At 39.0% G+C, this 21248-nt stretch overlaps 1 protein-coding gene across 11 annotated transcripts in view; it reads left to right on the forward strand.

Moving 5' to 3' along the window:
• Positions 1-21248, forward strand: part of Patronin (calmodulin-regulated spectrin-associated protein patronin) — a 191259-nt gene that overhangs the window by 47585 nt on the left and 122426 nt on the right. The gene's annotated exons all lie outside the window — the stretch shown is intronic.

Genomic DNA, 21248 nt, shown 5'->3' on the forward strand with positions numbered 1-21248 from the left:
ACTAAAATATATAAATTAACAGGCTGTAGTCTAGGCTACACCTAAATATTCTTCCAAGCATGAATAGTTCATATTGAGTCCTGTGTTCAGGGACTACCTACATATGACCACATAACAATACATACTACCCTGAAGACGCAGACAAAGTCTCTATAACATTGCTGTGTGTATGTGTATGTACAGTAACCCCCCCCCCCCGAGATGCGTAAGTAATGCGTTGCCTAGACCTTTACGTAACTTGGATTCTACGTAAGTCGAATTTGTAAATTGCTTGAAACTTCGTAAGAAACTGCAATATTTTTTTATTATTATATGTATGTATATACATGTATATTATTTACACAGTATTATTTTATAAATGAAACATCATGCAGCAGTATTTACTCGGATATAAATTATAAATGTATGAAAAATATATAAAATAATATAAAAACAAACTGACATCCATTACAGTATCGATGTCAAAGACGCAAAAGCCGCAAACATGTTCATACGCGCTAATAGTTTTAAGTTTCGTTTTATTACGTAATTGCGAATTTACGTAAGTTGGGGGGGGAGTTACTGTACATATGTACGGATATATATATGAGTGTGTGTGTGTGTGTGTATAAAACCAAACAGTGGTGAAAAGTCAAAGTAGTTTATCATGAATCAACTACCATTTATAAGTTTGCAAAGAATAATTTCATGGTTCGATATTTACCTTGATCGTTACGAGAAGCAAAGTAAATAAGAATTCATATAGCATCTGGCTATCACGTGGAAGACCCGGGTTCGAATCCCAAGGCAGGAGACCTGTGCCAGGAATTTTTCCAGTCATCTCCCTCTTTCTGTGCGTCTCTGAAGCCCACTTAACCTCGCATAAATAGGGGTCCCGGGGGCAACTCTAGGTGGTAAAGGCAGCCGGGCGTGATGCTGATAACATCATCCCAAGTATGGCCGAAATCAAAAATATGTAGAACTCTACATCACCCCATATGCATTCATGGCATGTGCACACGCACAGGGGTACCTTTACCGTAGCTTTACCTTATATTGTTATACATTGCACGTATATTGTTAGCACTGGTCATTTAAGTTTAGTGCTTGAAGAACAGCTTTGCTTTTACAATTTTCAATGTCTCGAACAGGGCCGCTCAAATTACAGTCCACGGCCCACATCTAATCCAGCATGGCTTTTCGTGGAGCCTCGGTACATAAAACCTCTAATTTTATTTTGAGTGTACGTAAGTACTTTAGTCTAAGTATAATGTCATTTGGCCAAAGACCAATTACTTAAGTAGTCAATTGGCCCTGTGTGCGTGTTAAAAAAAATAGCTTGGGCACCCCTGACGTAAAGAAATTTGTTGCTTCCGGGGTGTCTAGAAATCTCTCCTTATTCACACATTTTACCAGACGCAGACTTTAAACGTAGAATGAATTCTGGACACCCACGCACTTAAACTGTGTCAATCGCGGGAAGCAGGTCTTGTCCACCCTCATTCATGTCCTTTTAATGCGAGTAATCGAGGCCTACGCTGAACTTTGCATTGCTTGGGTGGATCCCAAGTTGCGTGATGTGTATAATTTTACAGGGATGTTATTTATGCGAAATCCAGTTCTTATCTGAGAACTCTTCTGAACAATGTCATTTGTCTTCTTGTACATGCGTACACAAATACATTTATTCAGTTTATTAAGAAATTTGATCCTTTAGCCGGCTGTCATTAACGTTATGGTTAATCCATAACATTTTTGGTATTATGAGTAGACTTCGGATTTTTAGGTTCTAAAAAGTGTGCTTTTAGGTTTCTAAAATAGGCTCCAAAAATCCTAAAATAGGTCCTAAAAATCTTAAGTTAGGCTCGAAAAATCTTGACGTAGGTTCAAAATAACTTAAAATAGTTAAAAATTCCTTAAAATGCTGATTAGGTATAGTCACATGCAATGAAATTGGGACATCTATATCCTGAAATACGCACTATCTTCCATAACGTTATGTGTGTTGCCTAACCCTACGGCGATGGCAGAACTTACCATTAGAAATTTGCTATTAAAATCCACTCTTCGCCGTATAGTTAGGCAAAAATCTTTTTTCATGTTATCCACAGTCAATCTCCGCAATTTTGTCTGTGAGGATCACAGACAAAAACAAAAAAAAAATATAATCTTTCAACAAAAACAGTCAGTGCTGCAAACTTCAATGCTGAAATGTTAGTTTGCAAAGCGTGAATACCACAAAGCACCGAAGTGACGCGAAAGTGAGCAAGACCACACAGATCAGACTACTTTGTATTGTACAGGTAACAGTGGTACCAGACATTTGCTTTGTTTAGAGCTTTGAAAAATCACCATGGAAATACAAAAACCTAAAAAAGGGCTTGATTTAGGCGCATAAACCTAAAATAGGTTTTTAGGCACTATAAAACTTCACCAGTTGTTGCATTTTTTAACGAAACGCTGACATAACTTAATATTTCTTGCATACATGTAAAGGAAAAATAGGTTAAAAGCCTAAAATCCGAGGTCTAATTATGAGCCGCTGGAGTCCAGTCGGTACGGAGTCTGTCACGCGGAAGCCTTGTTCGATTCTCCATGTGGGAGGTCTCTGGTAGGAATTTTTTCGTTGATGTTCCTGCATAATGCCCGCTTTAGACGAAAGTATTTTCCTTGGCATTTTTCTTCGCATTTCTGCTACGATCCATTTCTACCATGTAATGTAAAGAAATCGCATAAAATGTTGATGTGATAGCATGTTCCATGTCATATTTCACGGATAGAATCGATCCTAATTTCCTTAGCATTTCGCAATCAGAAGCGACCAAATAAGAGGTGAACATTGTATCACTTCACATAAAAAAAAAACCTATTCAACCGGAGGAAAAAAGTTTCCTATAAAAGATGATAGTTACAATCAATGGCTGGCACTGCTTAAATTCATACTTCATAGCGCATACAGTAAACGTATGGAATAATAAATTAGTTGTTTCAATTGTAAACACCAGGCACTGGCTCTTGGACAGAAATATCTCGAGATATAAGTGAGATTCATGGTGACTTAACGTTACAAAAAAGAACGTGTAGAGTTACAGTTTGTTTTCACAATATCTCGTCATTTAAATAACCATTTCCTCTTTTAAATTACATTTCATTCTCTTTAAATATATTAGTTATGAAATAGAGACCACGTAACTCGTGTGCCTTTCGTGTTGTCTGTACGCTTCCCATCCCAATGTCGGAGTAGTTATGCAAAATTCGAAGTTTCCTTTTTGTCATGTGCCAGTTTTATGTGTAGAATTGATTTTGTGATTTCATAGGAGGTATTTCAATATTCTGATGTAATTCCTGTACGTTTTAAAGCTTGGTAAATTGATGCATATAACTGGAGTGGAATACCTGCAAACTAGTATTAATCAATATTGTGAACAACCAGTGCCGGATCTACAAGTCTTTGCCTCCCCCCCCCCCGCAAAATATTACCAAAAGCCCTCTCTACCTACACCCACCCACCCAACTCAAAATTCAACTCAACGTTTTTTAAATGGGAAGGGGGTTATGTGTAGTAGCTACACTGTTTTCTCACACCTGGAAAATGATGCATTAGTTACAATCATGCAGTCATAACTTTTTCTTGAGTAAAAATAGGTTGAAGAAACCTTCACCGCTGCATTTCTCGTAAAATACTAGCCTGATTTCCGACGCGGGAAATCTTGGGTGGGCGATCTAAGGTCGGAATTTTTCCGGCTTTCCCCCCCGTATAAAGCGGCTCTAGGGCCCACCCAACCTTAACTCAAATGGCATCGGAGGAGGGTGGTTAAAGGCGGTCGCAGCGTGGTGCTGATCACATCACCTCCAAGATGGCCGACATCGAAAATATGTGGGGCCCTTCCCCTACATTCCCTAAGTGTGCCTTCATGGCACGGTGCTATATGTACAGGGAACTTTAACTTTACTTTTACCTGTATATATTGTATTCGTTTCTGTACCCCTGAGTAACTAAGTTTGTTTTTTACATACGCATATACGAACCCTCCACTATGACAATGTCTGAGGGCCCCCTAAAGGCTCACTTGCCTCCGCCCCCTCCCCCCGCACTGCGGGGTTTTACGGCTTGTAGATCCGGCACTGTGAACAACTTTTTAATTATTACAATTTTGAAGCATCGGTATCGGTGGGAATTGATACGAGTATCGGTATCGGTGGGAATTGATACGAGTGTCTGTATCGGTTCAAGGTGGCTTAGCTCATTATATAATGTGGTAAATTGGCATAGTGACTGTTTCGATATTCAGTATTTGGAGCATATTGGTCCACTGTTTTTTCTTAAGATTAGTGATCTGTTTGCATGTAAAATTCATGTTTGTTTTCATTTTACTCATTAATTACGTAGTTAATTTTACCTTGAATGTCTCATATCAGACCGTATTAAGTAATGTGCACACCGGCCACATTTATAATTAAGTTTTTCTCATGTAAATGTAAAGGTCAGAGCGGTTTCATATTGAACTCCCCCGTGCCTTCATTACATTGTGAAATAAGGAAGAAATGTAAAGAGAAAGTTCATTAAAAAGCTTTCGTAAGGTTGATAGTTTTTTTTCTTCCGGAATAGCATAACTGACAAATTGATTCTACAAAAGAAAGTTAGATAATTAAAACTGGGATTCCACTGAAGTCCCTTTCTCCTATGACTGACGAAGATAACAAATATGTCCATCTCATGGGACAGTGAACATCCAGAGAGGAGAAATACAATCGAATGTTCAAATTTATATATATATATATTCGAGTTAATTTTTTTTACTGAAAGTTGACTCAAACTACCAAGTCGACTAGCAAGAGGGGAAGAAACTTACGAAACAATTTTTCTACATTTTGATATACCATGAACTGGTACTGTCAATATATAAGGCTCTTTGCACCTGCCATAATATACGGGGATAAGTCCCTTCCTTTTCAATAACTTTGGACAGACCTTAAATGAAGGGCTCGGGTGTAAAACATGGTGACATTTTTGTATTTTTTTTAGTTAGAAAGTAAAATGTACCATCCTTCAATTTTCGAGTGAAATTACCATGTCATATAATTTGCATTGGACTCAGTGAAGCCTTCTGAAATTGGTAAACACGACACGAAAACAATTTATCTACAGTATAGCTTCTAATAACCTTTCTTCTTAATGAACTCAGAAATGACCAAAATGTCGCTGTTTTTTACTCCAGAGCCCTTCAAATAAAACAAAACTCCGTAATTGACTCCATTAGGGGGGGATAAATTCCTCACAGAGGGAGTAATATCGAAGAACTAAAATTTCCATATCATGCTAAAATCTGAGGCTGTAAACGAGCGCTCAGTGCACACAGGGATATAACACAGGACAAGACACTAACCACAGGGGGTTATAGCACTTGCTGCAGATCCAGACGCCTGAGCCTCGTTTGTCAGTTACCGAAGTGTGTATGTGGAAGCGAGATTGAATTTTCGATGCCTTCTCAGAAGGTCACCACCACTTATACTCGACAAGTGGAGTGTATCGCGACATCGTGCAGTAACACTGCTTCTACTTATACATGTTCTTAATATCTTATTTTCTTCTACACTCGTATATTCTCTCTTGTACAAAGTTCCATACATTGCTGTTAACGGACGGTGGTCACAAGCGTAAATTGTTTTCATATTACGTTTCTTGCATTCGCATCTAAGACAGAGTTCTCGTTGACCTGGAAAACCAGGGAAAATTAGGGAAATTAACTTGGCAAGAGAAAAGTAATTTATTTGTGCTTCCTAACATTAAGGAATGAAAACACATTTTCGCTTTTTCCTCCAACCAACTTCTTGGTGGAAGACATTGCATATTAATTTTTTATATTTCAATTTTGCAAACCGACCGCGATGGCTCAGTCGGTAACGCGTCTGACTACCATGCTAAAGGTCGCCGGCCGGTTCAAATCCGGGAACTTTTCTAACGTTGGAAGCAGCCCCGGCGCCTACCCAGCATCGAATGACATGTGTACCTGGGGGGAAACCCTTGGGGGTAAAGGCAGTCAGGGGCGTGATGCCGATCAAATCTCCCCACTCACGACCGGATCAGAAACAGAAGCCAAATTAAAAACTATTTAGACATGAAACGATGGCTGATGTGAAACGATTCTTGTAACCTACCCGTTGAAGTGATCAGGCCCGTAGCGAGGGTTAGGCTAGGAGAGCTGGGGTCTAGAGCGCCATTCAGTCTTTTGTTTTTTAAGACAACCAAGTCGGAATATGCGACGGAGAAATTTACATTTGACTGAGCTAAGGGAAGAAGAAAACATACAAGGTGTTACTGGACCCTTGTTCCCATTGAAGATTTTCAAGTGATGAAGTGACCCCAGATGCTCCCTTTGGGAGGGAAGGGGTCACCACGTGAAAGGAGATGTCACCATTCAACTCGGTACTATTTTTTGATAGGTTTATCTTTGTTTCCTCGTTTCAAGATTTCTAGCCTGTAAATGCCACAAACCATAGCACAAGAAGAAAATATCGGAGACATGAAGTGACCGTGCTTGGTGGAGCAGGGGCACCAACATATTTAGCTACGGGACTGGAAATGGTAGCGAGTATTACATAAGTTTTCCTCAAGTTCACAGACCTGGAGTTTATCTTTGGACTCGGCCTTAGCCGCGACAACAGTTAGAAAGAGGCCCTTTTTTTCTGAATACAGCCAGAAAAGAATTGTGTTTTAATTGGCTTGTTGTGGTTGCATGCGTTAATGCTCGCGTGTTGAAGAGAATCGTGGAGCCTTGTTCAGAGGTATTTGTTTCCAAAAGGAGTCGCAGACGGCGTGGACGATATTGTCGAGACTACAGCTTGAAAACTGTGAAAAATGTCTCTTATTTGTCCTTACCATTGTAATTCTGTTGAGACAAACATCTTCAGCTTAATTTAACTACCCTCCATATAGTAGTATGCTGATCTCATTTTGAAGACGAGCAGTGTTGAAAAAAGGTCCTTTGGAGAGGACTGCAAGAACCTCGGCAATAAGTACACTCACGTTCAGAAAAGTTGACACATTCTTCAACTGTACAATCCTATTAAGTGTATCACTTTACATGAACAGGAGTGTACATTGTTTCACCCCCATGACTTCTTACAAAGACAATTAAGCTTCAAATTAATTCATCATTGATGTAAAAACCATTATGCATCATTATTTTATTTTAAATTCCTTTTTATCGATAGAAATGACAATACAATGTACGTATTTTCTACCATTAAATGATGATCATAGCTTACTTATAAGCTTAACTTAGATTCACACCATAATTGGTATTAGCTTAGTTACCACCCAAATGGTGTGACAGCAGGCCCGTACCCTGGTCAAGGGTGCCATGCCTCCCCCTTAAACGATGAAATTTCTTAATGTGAACCTATAGAAACCTAGGAAAATAACATTGACGATTAAAAAAAAATAGCTAGAATTTCGATTTTTCCTTGCATCAATGAATGGGTTGTTTATTAATAAAGCTTCGTATTTATTCATTTATTTATTTTATTTATTTACTCCGAGTTTCAGATACAGTCTTATTTGGACATTTTACACTGAAACAACATAAAGTAGAAACAAAAAATAACGAAAGATAAAAACAATAACAAGGTGGGATAGATTTCCATGTTCTTGGTCAGAAATATACAAAAATTATGTTCTGGAAGGAAAATATCTACATTCAGGGGACGTTTGTTGTAGATTTCTGGGAGCCTGTAAAACAAGGATCGTTGTAGAAGGGATAGCCTAGTGGTTGGGTTGTGGAAGAGTTGCAGGTTGCGCGTTTGCTTTTGAGGTACCCTACGTGTGAATTTACTGATTAGGAGATCTGTTCTGATTTTGCCATTTATTATCTTGTATAAAAATTTCATATCAGCTATATCACGACGAAAGGATGGAGTGTGAATATTCAGAGTAGCCATGGTGTCTGATTTGGATACATGTCGAAAGGAAGGTAACAATTGCAAGAAAGAAACTGAGAACAGAATCTATTCTGGTGAGATTGGTTCTTGAAGGTTTCCCGGGTTCATTTCCCAGTGGAGGCATATTTCTCTTTGAACTGTACGTCCAGTCGCAAGTAGCATATCGTGAGCAAAGTGGACTTAAAATGAGCTTTACTTTTTTTTGGCCGATATTGTAATTTGAATACCAGATGATTTCGATAAAGGCCTATAATTGCACACCGAGAAACTATTGATATGTCCAAATTTCGAACAATATATGCAGGCATTCTAGCACAACACACATATCTCAGTTTTCAAAATACTGTATTTACTTAATGGTATTATGTCGGCGTTTGTTTCATGAATCTGTTTCGAACCTTCCCAATGGCTTAGTGGTAACGTCATGGCCTTGAAATCAAGGGGTCCCGGGTTCGATACCCGGTGGAGGCACGAAGTCGTTCGGATCCCACTTTAAAGACACGAGGAAGATTTTCTTCGTCCAGCCAGTCTTGAGAACCCGAAACTGTCTCTGTGCTGGGTGGTTGTAAGAAGATAACTTAGCATTACGCTTATGGGAGTATTACTTTACTTGGTCTATTGGGAATATCAAATTCCGATGGTGTAGAAGAACACATCAGCGCAAACAGGACAGGTTGAAGATTTTGCTTGTGTTAGGAAAGTCGAAACTTCCATTTGATTAGCCGTAACTTGAAGTTGTTTGTCCAAAGAAGTACATGGGAGTGTAATTATTCATCGTATTTTTTACAGATCGAATCTATCTTAATAATCAACTTACAAAACTGCTTCCACTTGCAAAATGGGAAAATGTATACCCTCTTGTACTGTTTTTTTTTAATAGTGCCCATTCGGACGATATTGAAATAAATTAATATCTGGTGTGAAACTGTTACTCTTCGCCTTCACTGTAGGTCCAGTCCCCATTAGCCTATCTGTGCATAAAAGTGGACTTAGAACAAAACGCAAACAAACAAATGAATCTGTCTCAGATACAACCTGCACCAGATAGAAATCGACCAATTTCTCGCTTCGTCACAGGATTTCGCCATGAAACTCGTTCCCCCGTGTCGAGGGAGCGTGGAGGACGTCGAAAGGAAAAACTGCGAGATCGAACTAAGCAGCCGTTTACTGCCTGCGAGAGAAAAGATATCGCAGCGAGTGATTTAAGAGATTCCTGTGAACCATTCGGCGTGCTTTATGTACCCCTGCGATCGTCCGACAACAAGAAAGGATTGCAACGAACGCTTGCACATGCAAAACGTTCTTCATTGCTGCGTTCCAGTGCAGTGGCAGTGCGATATGCTAGCAGAAAGGTCGTCGCATTTATCTGATCGTTCTGCTACAAAGGATTTTTGCATTTTATTGATGCGCATGCGCGTGATTGTTGAAAAAGCGTGAAAGGCCTTCCAACTAACTTTATATAAGAAATAATAATTTACAATGCACAGATACTGAAATTGCAATTGTAACTAACGCCATTGCTTTCTAAGTTGAGAACTACCGAGTTTATTGACTAGAACAAGACCTTGTTTCTTACAAGTCAGCATGTATGGAGACGAGCTTCGACTTGGCAGCCTGTCACGCTCCAGCCTCGAGTCGTAAATTGTCCTACCTATCTCGTTCTCGGTCTCGGTTTCATGTCATCACAGCGAGCTTCGACGTCAGGGTTCCCGGGTTCGAATCCTGGCGTGGGCATGGGAGTTTGTGAGCGTCCTTCCGTAAATGTAATTGTATAATCAATAATCACTCATTCTCATCTTCGCGATTAACCAAGAGTGGCAGAAAAGTGAAGAAAACAAATCAATCAATCGGTCTTGTATCGAGTACCTTTGATTAGTTCAAGTGGACTTCTGCTTTGTAATGGTCATCACGATTTCTAATGTCATTACCATGGCTCGGAAGTTGAAGACCTTCACATTGCCAAAAAAGACCTAAAAATATAAAAAAAGGACCTACAAACGGAATAAAGGGCGTATAAATGTGATCCAAATTAATAAATAAATTCAGTTTTAATTACATATTTAATGAATAAAAAAAGTACAAAATTCTGGTGGTATGGAACATCAGTGCGAAAAAACTATATGAATGAAATGCATCTTCTTTCAGTCCAAAAATGTTTTTCTCTTGTTTCAGGGATCGTTCAAATATATTTATTTATTTTTTATTTCTTTACGACAGAAAGGATGTTTAAGAGGTGATGAACTGATGATGATTCGAATTGAGAATGGGCAGTAAAAACGTAGTCGAAAGAAGGTGAAGTTGCAAAAAATGCCGTTAACACGTAAAAAAAGGCTAAAAAAGGACCAGTATGCCAAAAACCGCCGAAAAAGGCAAAAAAGGACAAATAAAACCAACCTTTTTCTGGCCTACAATGACCCAAAATGAACATATATTATGTTGGGCCTCGTCTTCGGACACTAGGGAAAGAAAGGATTTTTTCCCAACTTGCGAGCCCTAGTCATGTTTTCACTAACGCATTTTGATCAGAATCTACGGTAATAGGTAATAATACGTTTGCCTAGATTTTTTTCCAATTTTAGAATTCCATTGTTTATATTCTTTTGAGGAAATGTATAATGCAGATTTCTTCTTATTTCCGTTACAGATAAGGTTCTTCACGCGTTCCACATTTTCTTGTGCATCTCATTGTTTACGATGCATAACCTGCATTCCGTTGAATTGATTTTTCTATAAACAGTTGGAAAAGAAAAGCGACATTACAAGTTTTTTTCACATAAACGAAGTAACTTCAACGAAAATACAAAGCTTGTGACTTTTGCTACGGAGATTCTCAATTGGATGGAAATACATAATCATTTGAATAGTTTGTTACCTACAGGTTGTTTATTAAAAAGTCTTTGTAAGCACATATGTTGTACATCAGTATCATTACCAGAAGAAATGAGTTGACGATACCCAAGTTTTCAGAGGGTATACGCCCAGTTTCGTAAAACGTTAAGTAGAGATCATGTTTCCATTAACTTTTGATTTGATTGTTTACATTAAATACAGGGTGGGCCATATTGATGGGACACATTTCAAATGCATATGTGGAGCATGTAGGAAGCAACATTTATTACCAAATATATGGAAAACACTGCCAAAGGACGGGAGTTTTGCACTGTGTTCAGTGTTTGAAGATTACATCCATGAGATGAACACCATTTTGACGAGAACATTCTTTGGCTCTAACAGTCATGTTCAGCATAGTCTTGCGCAGGGTTTCGTCTGGGATGGCCGCTATCTCCCTTCGGATGTTGTCCTTCATTTCATTGATGGTAGTGGGCCCTGTGGTGTACACGTTGTCTTTTAGGTAACCCCACAGAAGTAGTCCGGTGGAGTTAGATCCGGGAATCTGGATGGCCAATTGACTTCACTGAATCTCAAGATGAGCCGTCCCGGGAAGTATCGTCGCAAGATTGTCATTGACACTACTGCTGTATGACTAGTGGCACCATCCTGCTGCAGCCACATGTCCCTTAGGCCAAGCCGTCTCATTTCGGGTATGGAGAATGTTCGTAGCATCGTGTTGTACCGCTCAGCGGTGACTGTGACGGTGTCATTCTGTTTGTGTTAACAAATGTTCTCGTCAAGGTGGTGTCCATCTCAGGGATGTAATCTTCAAACACTGAACACAGTGCAAAACTCCCGTCCTTTGGCAGTGTTTTCTATATTTGGTAATAAATGTTGCTTCCTACATGCTCCACATATGCATTTCAAATATGTCCCATCAATATGGCCCACCCTGTACATGGATGAAATCAATTAACATCTACAAAAGAAATTCATTCGTGGTAGAATACTGATGATATATCCATAATTTGTATAGAAAAATGCATATTTTAATGATTTAATGATTACAAATAAAACATCCACTATCAATAGAAATTGTATTAATTTAAACATATGGGTTGCAGTAGTATAGGCTACTGTAATAGTATAGTAATATATATGTGCTACCGTTCAGCAGGTTATTGTATTTTATTTTCTTGTTTAAATTGCTTTTGTGAAATCTCATTTTTCTACTGTTAAGTTTAATAATACTTCTAATGAATTATATGAAAAACTTGGAAAAATACTGAAATAAGAAATCAAAAGAAATGAACAGAGAAAGCAACAATTATCTTTTCTTTTGCTCTCGGCGTTTATAACTGAAATACAGCATACCTCAATTGTCGTGTTTAATGATAAGAGCCTTTGTAGTACGCTGCCAATTGTTGCGGGGAAGATACTTTCGCATGGGGCTTATTTCGATACGAAATCTCAAGTGAAGTTGAACTTCTACATTTGTTTTGATAACAAAAGGCAGACCTCATTCTCATATTAATCACAAAGAGACCAATCAAGCTTGCAAGAGTTCTGCTAAAATTAACTGTGCGCATTTCTACAAAAGTATGATAGTAGCCAAATGATGGCGATAAAATGCTGATGTGCATTATGGATTCATACCTCCTCCCCTCCTCAACAAACCAGAGTATTTGATTGTAATAAGCTCATTGGAATAATGGCGAAATTACATAAATAAATGAAAATAGAAGTATAGAAGGCATACCTCGACTACAGGCCTGGCGATCCCATTTATTGTACTCCTAAATATACGTGGAATATACAGTTATCGGGATAATTTGGGGGAAGGGGGTGATGCCCTCTATCAGGTGTAGTCATTTCTTTACATGTAAATATGACAAGCGGAACTACAGTCAACTCTGGATAGTGAGCCCTCAACTTCAGTTTTAGTGAACCTAAAAAATTTGGAAGGGCAGGGGCTGACACTTCCCCCTAATAATCTGAAAGAAGAAAAAAAATCAACATGTACCCCTTTCATTCAAAGGTTTCAACGCCGATGAATATAGTCAACGAGTAGTTCATTAATAACTGTGCCGATGAATTAGTTGAATTACTGACCATTTTGCCGGGTTTCCCCGACGGCGTAGTGGTAACGTCACCGCCTTGTAATCAAGGTGTTCCGGGTTCGATATTCGGCGGAGAGACAAGTGGTTCGGATTCCTCTTTAAACTGTAGGTACAGTCTCAATTAGCCTTCCGGTGCATAAACCCGAACTCAAACCATTTTTCTGGAAGGTTAAATGTAGGCTACTGTATGCCCGTCCTTGTCATTAAACTAAAACTCCATGGTGGAACAGCTCTTTGAAGACAAGGACCTGCTAATCAGCTTTTTCATTAGGCTAGTGTTTTTCAATCATCGGAGCCTGGCATCAATTACACCGGGCTGCTAGAGGTTCTGAAATTTGTCTTTTTGGTTTGCACAGGAACTTTCATTGACAAATATTTTATAGTAGAAGTATTCTGGAATGTTACCGGGTTCAAATGCAATAGGCCAATATAGTAGCACTTACCAAATTATTGTTATGTTGTTGGCCTGAAGAAACTACAAGATATTATGAGATCCAGTGGTTAACAACTAATTTAACTTTAATTTTATGTTTGCCAACAAGCCTAGACATAATCGAAGTATTACTTTTTATGATTATGCCAAAGTTATTTATTAATATTTAATTTTATGAATACATATTAATTAATGTATAATGTTAAAACATTAGAAAGGCATTTACACGAGTAAACTTGTTGGGATCGGGCATGAGAACCAGCGCTTCGAGTCCCATCGTCACTGTTTCTTGACCTTGCCAGTAAACATAGATCAACATCGTTTTATTTATGATGCCATCCATGGCTTTAGCTATCTACACTTTAGGCTAGATCACCCACATGGTAATACTAGTTGAGCTTAGGATTTGCGTGTCGATAATGAAATTGTTATTTTTTTCGTCGAATTCCATCAATTCCCGTTGGCTAAAGATTGTTTCCGTATTACGAAAGGATTTAAATAACGCCAGTGCTGACACTTCGACATGATTTCTGGATCATAAGCACCACCATAGTCAACGCGGCTGAACCAAACTCACCACGCACACATCTTTAATTCATATACTGACCAACTCATGATACGCAGTTATTTAACAACAAAAGCAATAAACAAATGCTCATCGTTGTTAACTGAGGCGGAATAAGCTTCAAAGCAACTTTCTAGGTTAACCGCAATCCTTGCGTTCACGTTTGGGACGATGTTACGTTGCTCTTGCATATATTAAATAAAATGACGACTGCTGCGACAAACATTGAATACGGAAGTAAGAAGTTTGTGTTACATGACGCTGTGAACTTCAATGCTTGAGTGCTCCAAAGAAATTCTCGCTGTTCTTTGCAATGGTGCTGCAGAAACGTGGTAATATGAAGCCTCGACAACAAAGTAGTGCTGTTGTCTCCTTGGTTAGTCCTGAGTTCACTTGTTAACTGGCAGGTAGACTCTTTAAAAGATAAGAAAGGAGCTTCAGACGCCCAGGCCATGTAATCGTATAAATTATGCAATTCACGAACACAACGCAACCTATTTAAACTTTAGTGGGCGGTGTGTGCGTGGAGTTACGTTTAACAAGTAGGAAGCTTACGAATTCTCACTCGGAAAGTACGGTAGAAATATGATGCAAATAAAAAGAACTCAGTTGTTGATGGAGGGTGTGAAATACAGGGTGTTTCAAAAGTCACTCCACCCGAACTTGGATGGCTTGTGACATGAAAACCGTAAAAGATAATTTGCATCTAGGTTTCTACATTATAAAGTCTCATCCATTGACATGTTTTTTTAGTGCAAAACATTATCAGTTTACTCCATACAGGAAATTGTATTAATTAATTAATTAACGTTAATCTTATTCCAGAATGCCGCTTTTGCGTGAGGAACACATGTAAGAAATGAGCAATGGGTCTGATGACTGACGCTGTGTTAGTCTGTCATTTGCGACCAATAGGTGGGGGGGGGGGGTCATGTGCAGCATTTGATTGGTTTGGGACTGGCGATAATGTGGGTTAAGTAAAAAATAATATTTTGGAGGCACATCTCCTTAGCTGAAGCACTAGCAGGTTGAAATTTTAAAAGACGCAGGCAACGTCTATCTTAGTATTGACCATACATTTGCATGAAATGTCATAAATCTTAATAATTCTCTACCCCTGGCTACCTTGACTACCCTTCGTTACTGTGACTATCCTGTTGTCCGCTGGACCAAAACCATGTGTAATTAAGTAATTTGTAAAATGTGAAAGAAACCCAGCAAGTGTCACGTGGTAGTACCAGTATGATATTTGAAAAATTCACAAACTTTGTACAAAAGTTTCAGAATTTTGTGTGCGTTTGGAAAGAGCGTAGGTGTATTAAAAACTTGTTGTTATTATTATTATATTTTTATTATCTCAATAGGGTTACAATTAAAATGTACACAAATGCTACATCTAAGGAAAATGAGGTGAATTTACCATGGCCTTCGTCTGTGCAACGTTAAGCCTCAGGTTGTTGATGTTGTACCACGTTAATACTTTGGGGAATGAGTTTTCCATTTTCTCTTTTACATCCTGGTACGTTTTCCAACATGGACGAGAAGGCAGTCATCTGCGTACAGAGTAATCGATAAATCAGAATTTATTAGTGTGATATCGTCAATAAATAGGTTGAATAATTTTGGACCAACTATAGAGCCTTGTGGAATGCCTGCAGACACTGACTGCTCGGTGGAAATAGAACATCCTACTTTCGTTGAGATTTTTCTATTCGCGAGAAAACTTTCCACCCAGAGAATTGTTTTGCTATCGAACCCAAATCTATCCTGTAATTTTTGTATTAGCAACTTGTTGTCAACTGTATCAAATGCTTTGCATACGTCCAGGGAAAGTAATCAAACCAGGGGAATGTTTTTCCCGCCCAGTGTCTCGCGCCATTCATTAACTAAACTAAGTAACAATAATTCCGAGGACACATCCTTTCTGAATCCAAATTGTCGATCAGACATAAGATTATTTGTCTCCAGGAAGGTAGTCAATTGCCTGTCTATTACCCTATCTAAAACTACTCAAAGCAGGGGTTGGAGAAATAGGCCTATAGTTAGACCCTAAGGTAGGAGGCCTCCCCGATGGCGCAGTGGTAGCGTCCTCGCCTTGCAATCAAGGGGTCCCGGGTTCGATACCCGGTGGAGGCACAAGTGGTTCGGATTCCACTTTAAACTGTAGGTCCAGTCCCGATTAGCCTTCCTGTGCATAAAGTGGACTTAAAACACCAACTCAAACCAAACCTAAGGTAGGAGATCCAGATTTGTGGATTGGTGTATTATGGATTGCTTCCAGTTTGTTGGAAACTGGCCACGTTTGAAGGACGTCTTTATTATGTCGGCAAGGGGCTCCGCTATAAGTGGGGCCAACACCACCAGAACGCTGTTGGGAATGCCATCCGAACCTCCCGCCTTTTTTACGTTTAACTTATTAAGAATTGCCAAAACTTCATAGACAGTGACAGATTTTGATATGAATTCTTCAATTTGCTTGACAATAGTTGAATTGGAGTGTTCTCTTAGTATATTTACGCCTGAATTGTTGGGATTAACGTGCGTCCATGATTTGCAGATATTAGAAAAATGAATATTCAGATAATGAGCTATATCGGGCTGGCTTGTTAAGTGATCTCATTGATATAACCTTCCATTTGCAGCTGTTATTGCTAGTGGTCTGGTTCACCATATCTCTGTAGTAGTTTACCTTTGCCTGCCTACAGTCTTGTTCACGTCAGTTCGGTACATACCGGAAATAAGTCCTACTTCCTTCTTGGCGCGAAGATGTTGCCACGTTTAAAGTGTAACAAATGAAAAACAGCAAGCGCTTACGCTTTCGCTACACACTTCGTTCTCTGCTGTCTCTCTAGCCGACGCCAAGAGATATTTTTGTTTTGTTTTCTTTTTTGTTTCAGCGATGAAGGATGTGAGGTGGACGTAAAAGCACATGCAATTTTTTAGGATTTCAATATGAAAATCGTATCATTTCACGCATTAAATGAGCTGAAATATGGAGGTGGCAATTTAAACAAACATCAATGGACATTGGAACCAGACCGGTATCCAGCTTTGGGTCGGAAAATGACAACAATTGAAACAAACAAAACAGTCCGCTACTGTCAAAGGCTGCCGCATGGCTTACAGCTTCGCACTCATTGTGTACTTCCAATTCTCAGGAGTATTCGAATATTCTATTCTGCAAATTAACAATATTTTCGCTTACCTTTGATTCCGTCACATCTGTATTACTGAATAATCACGATATTTCTATGTTTAGAAAGTAATATATGCTATTGGTAAATGCACACTTTCATGGATTAATTAAATGATACATATTAGCAATGCTATTTACGTATAATGAAAAAAACATGACTTAATGTGAGTTAACCAAAGAATCAAGGCATTTTCGGATCACGACTGCTATTCGAAAAAAAAACCTCTGTACATGAATTAAAAAGAAAGGACAGTGTAGTTATTAACCACGTCGTCTTGTAATCGAGTAGAGAGTTTGATTCCCCGTGGAGTAATATCGATAATGGTTCGGATTCCATTCTAATCTAGTCTCGATTAGCTTATCTGAGAATCAAGTGAACTTTAAACAAACTTGTTCAATTAAATCGAGAACGCGGAACAAATTGTTTTTCTTCGCGCGTTCCTTCATCTAATTAATGAAAAGTAGGAATTAAAATTTTATATATTTTAAAAATTTGTACAGGAACCTTTAAAGTTATTTTTAAAACGTAACAACAACAACAACACTTTCCTCGTAATAGCAGCTTGGGTAAAACTATCATATTTTTTCAAGTCGAATCGCCCCCCCTATCATTCTTTCATTCTTCTTCTTCTTCCTTGGTGTAGAAAGTTTCCCATCGTTTACATTAAAGTCTTTCTTAATTTTAATAATAGTCGACATAGCTATCCCTGTTGCTTCAGATGTCATTCGAGTGGCAGTCCTCACTATTTAGATGTCGCCTTTTGATTCCTTTGCCCGGAAATAGGCATACACGTTCAACACAATCCTCTGTTCGGCCGAGGACAAACATTTGCCTTTTTTATACTTGTTCTTGTAGCATTCCGGAGAAATACAGGCTATTGTTCCTCTCACTCACTTCACGCACTCCACGGTCTCACACAACAATAAATAATAATTAACGAAAATAGAAACAACAAAACACAACAATGCAGCAAGAACAGATAAAGAAGCTAACGAAAATACAGAGCAACAGCGCGATAACAATCGCAAGCCGAAAAATTTCAGAGCGCGCTTTTCGCCTGCGGAACGTCAATGCATTAACATGCACAGAACGGAAAAGACACTGCAAGTGGTTGCAACACCGCACCCTGTGTTGAGACCTCTACCGCCCAGCAGACGACAGAGAATCAGGGCTCTCGCTCAGCAAGGGCGTAAGAGGGCCGGCGGGAAGAAAATCTGAGAGATCTGACATCATTGCCTTCTGCTCCCACCTCACCCCTCGGTTGCACTACCCCCGCGCTCGCCTACGAACTGATGTGAATTGAGCTGAACAGGACTATAGTAATTGTTGTGCAATGATTTCTAAAATATTTGTATTGCTCCCATGTATAGTCGCAGGAAGAGTCCAACGCTTTCTTGAACAGGCGGTTCTTCTGTGATAAGATTACACACGTCGGCTTCTTTATGGATTGATATATGATGTTGATACTGGGAATAAACTATAATCATGATGTTGTTGTACAAGTGCAAATCACAATTGAAAGTATTTAAAAGCATTTAGAAACCCTTTCAATGATGTAATGTTCTTCGTGTTAATTTTACAGTCATTGGTGGTGGTGTATTTACGTTTATCTATTTTCCTTGAAGTTGTAGGCACCGGGTGACTGAACCATTAAGAATTCAATTACGTCATTTCATTTATAGATTATATCTCTTGTGAGATATTTTCAGTGGAAAATTTTACATTCAAACGAAGGTATTTGCTATTTTTCATTGATATTTCGACATATATACGAGGCGTATTTTTGAAGTAAGTACCGTTTTGATATGTACAAAAAACAAGTAAACTTTTTGTAACAATTTTATTGTTACATGAAAGATCACACTTTTATCTACTTTCCCACATAATTGCCACCAATATTAAGGCATTTATCATATCGAACAACAAGCTTTTGTATTCAGTCGTCATAGAATTTTGCCGCCTGAGTTGACATACACTGCAACACGGCCGTTTTGAGGCTATCGTCGTCATCGTGGCGCTGACCTTCGAGATGCTTCTTCAGTTGCAGAAACACGTGGTAGTCACTGGATGCTAGATCGGGGCTGTATGGAGGATGATCAAATTGTTCCCAGCCAAATGATGCGATGAGATCTTGAGTTCGATTGGCCGCATGTGGACGGGCATTGTCATGCAGCAAAACGATCCCTTTACTCAGCATGACGCGCCTTTTGTTTTGAATGGCACGGCGCAGTTTTTTTAAAGTCTCACAATATGTTTCGGAATTTATTGTGTCACCACGAGGCAAAAAATGAACAAGCAACGCCCTCTTCCTGTCCCAAAACACGGTACACATAATTTTTCGGACTGAAATTGTCTGCTTAAACTTCATTTTCTTGGGCGATGTTGAATGCCGCCATTCCATGCATTGTTGTTTTGTTTCGGGTGTAACGTAGGCCACCCATGTTTCATCGCCTGTACACTTCACAAATCTGACGGTGAATTTCAACTGCTTTCACGCCTTTAGCACTAAGAAAACGAATAACAGCGCGTATTTCACAGTCGGCGGGATTCTCAATCGGCGGAGGCATTTTAAATACGCTAAAGCAAATGTATACAGGATCGATTGTTGCCGCAATGACGTCTGTGGCTTGCCAACAGATGTAGGTAGCTACACAGTGCGCATGCACGGGACACCGACCGCAGCGCTGCAGCGTCGGAATTTCAAAACTGTACTTACTTTAAAAATACGCCTCGTATATTTGAAGATAATATAAACGAAAGAATAGGCAAAAACTGGTTCAAGACGACAGTATGTTAGCCTCTTTTATTGTAACCAAAAAACTCTTATTCATGAAATAATGACTGTATTTGTTACTAAAAAAAAAACAAGAAAATTTAGTAGCATTTTCATGCTATACAAGGTGAAATTGAACATATCTATTAAAGAACAATTTCTTGGAGTTAGCAAATGTCTACAGCCTCTTTCTCAGGACACATATCCTATCTAGAATGGTGGAGAGGTAGTCTGGAATTGTAGACACAGGAGCATTCGACAAAAGAATAGCCTTCCTTCGTAGCAGCAAACCAGAACCATCATAAAGGACGCATGAAAATGTGATGGGATGTCGTGGTTTCATGCTTCCAAAACACCTTGTCCTTTTCATAGAGAGTGCGGGAGACAACAAACGCCTGAAAGTATTCTATCAAAACAGTTTGGGAAAATCTACGCAAGCTGCTCTTCATCAGGCTCAGCATTACATGGGAAATAGTCTACGGAAGTAAAGGAAGCGACTGGGAGAAGTGTAAGGAAAGAAGATTACGGTGACTAGAACTTTTTGGAAACCACTTCTCGCGAAACAATAACAGGGTGGCTATTCACCGGGAATTCCTTGAATTGCGGGAATTCTGCGTGAATTATTGGCTCCGGGAATTGCGTGAATTTTTCTCCGCAGACGTGAAAAATTGCAACTTTTATTAATCCAAATCCCATTGAATTTATACACATTTGTAAATGCCCTGATGCAAGTTTTTCAGAGTTTAGCTTTTATTTTTATTGAGGAAGGAAAATAAAGTTGCGTGGAAAATAAAACAGAATTCTCTCAATCCATTTAACTTATTAGTGTCCTTTGCAGAACATATCGGAGAGATGGAAAATTATTGCAAAATGTCGTGAAGTTGATTAGCTAAATTTTGAAATTCTTGTATAATTTACAATTGTATGTGTGTGACTTGTTTTTGTAGATACGAGGGTTGGGGAGTAAGTCATGGCAACCCAGTAATATTTTAATTATATGCAAAGGTGGAAGGAAAATGGAGACTGCGGGAGGAAGCCTGACACGAGTACTTTACCCGCTGGTCAATAGATGGCTCTGTGTGTTGTACTGCATGAGCACAGAGCGCTGGGAAAACAGTTGTGGAGTCAGTCGTGGAGTAAGATGGAAGTGACCAGATTGGAACAGCGATCGTACATCAAAGTGGCCGTTCTACGGGGGAGAAATGAGAGTGATTGTCATCAAGAATTGGTGGAAGCGTTAGGGAATAACGCTCTGCCATATTGAACTGTCGCAAGATGGGTAGCAGCGTTTCAGAGAGGACCCCAATCAACCAGCGACATGGTTCATGATTCCTACCAACAAAATATCCATAATGGATAATCTTTCAGTTGTATATAACAAATTTTTAATACATCCTTCGATTGTCGA

The sequence above is a fragment of the Lepisma saccharinum genome, chromosome 26 (genome assembly GCF_977018435.1).
Source record: "Lepisma saccharinum chromosome 26, izLepSacc3.1, whole genome shotgun sequence".
In the NCBI taxonomy this organism is placed as follows: Eukaryota; Metazoa; Arthropoda; class Insecta; order Zygentoma; family Lepismatidae; genus Lepisma; species Lepisma saccharinum.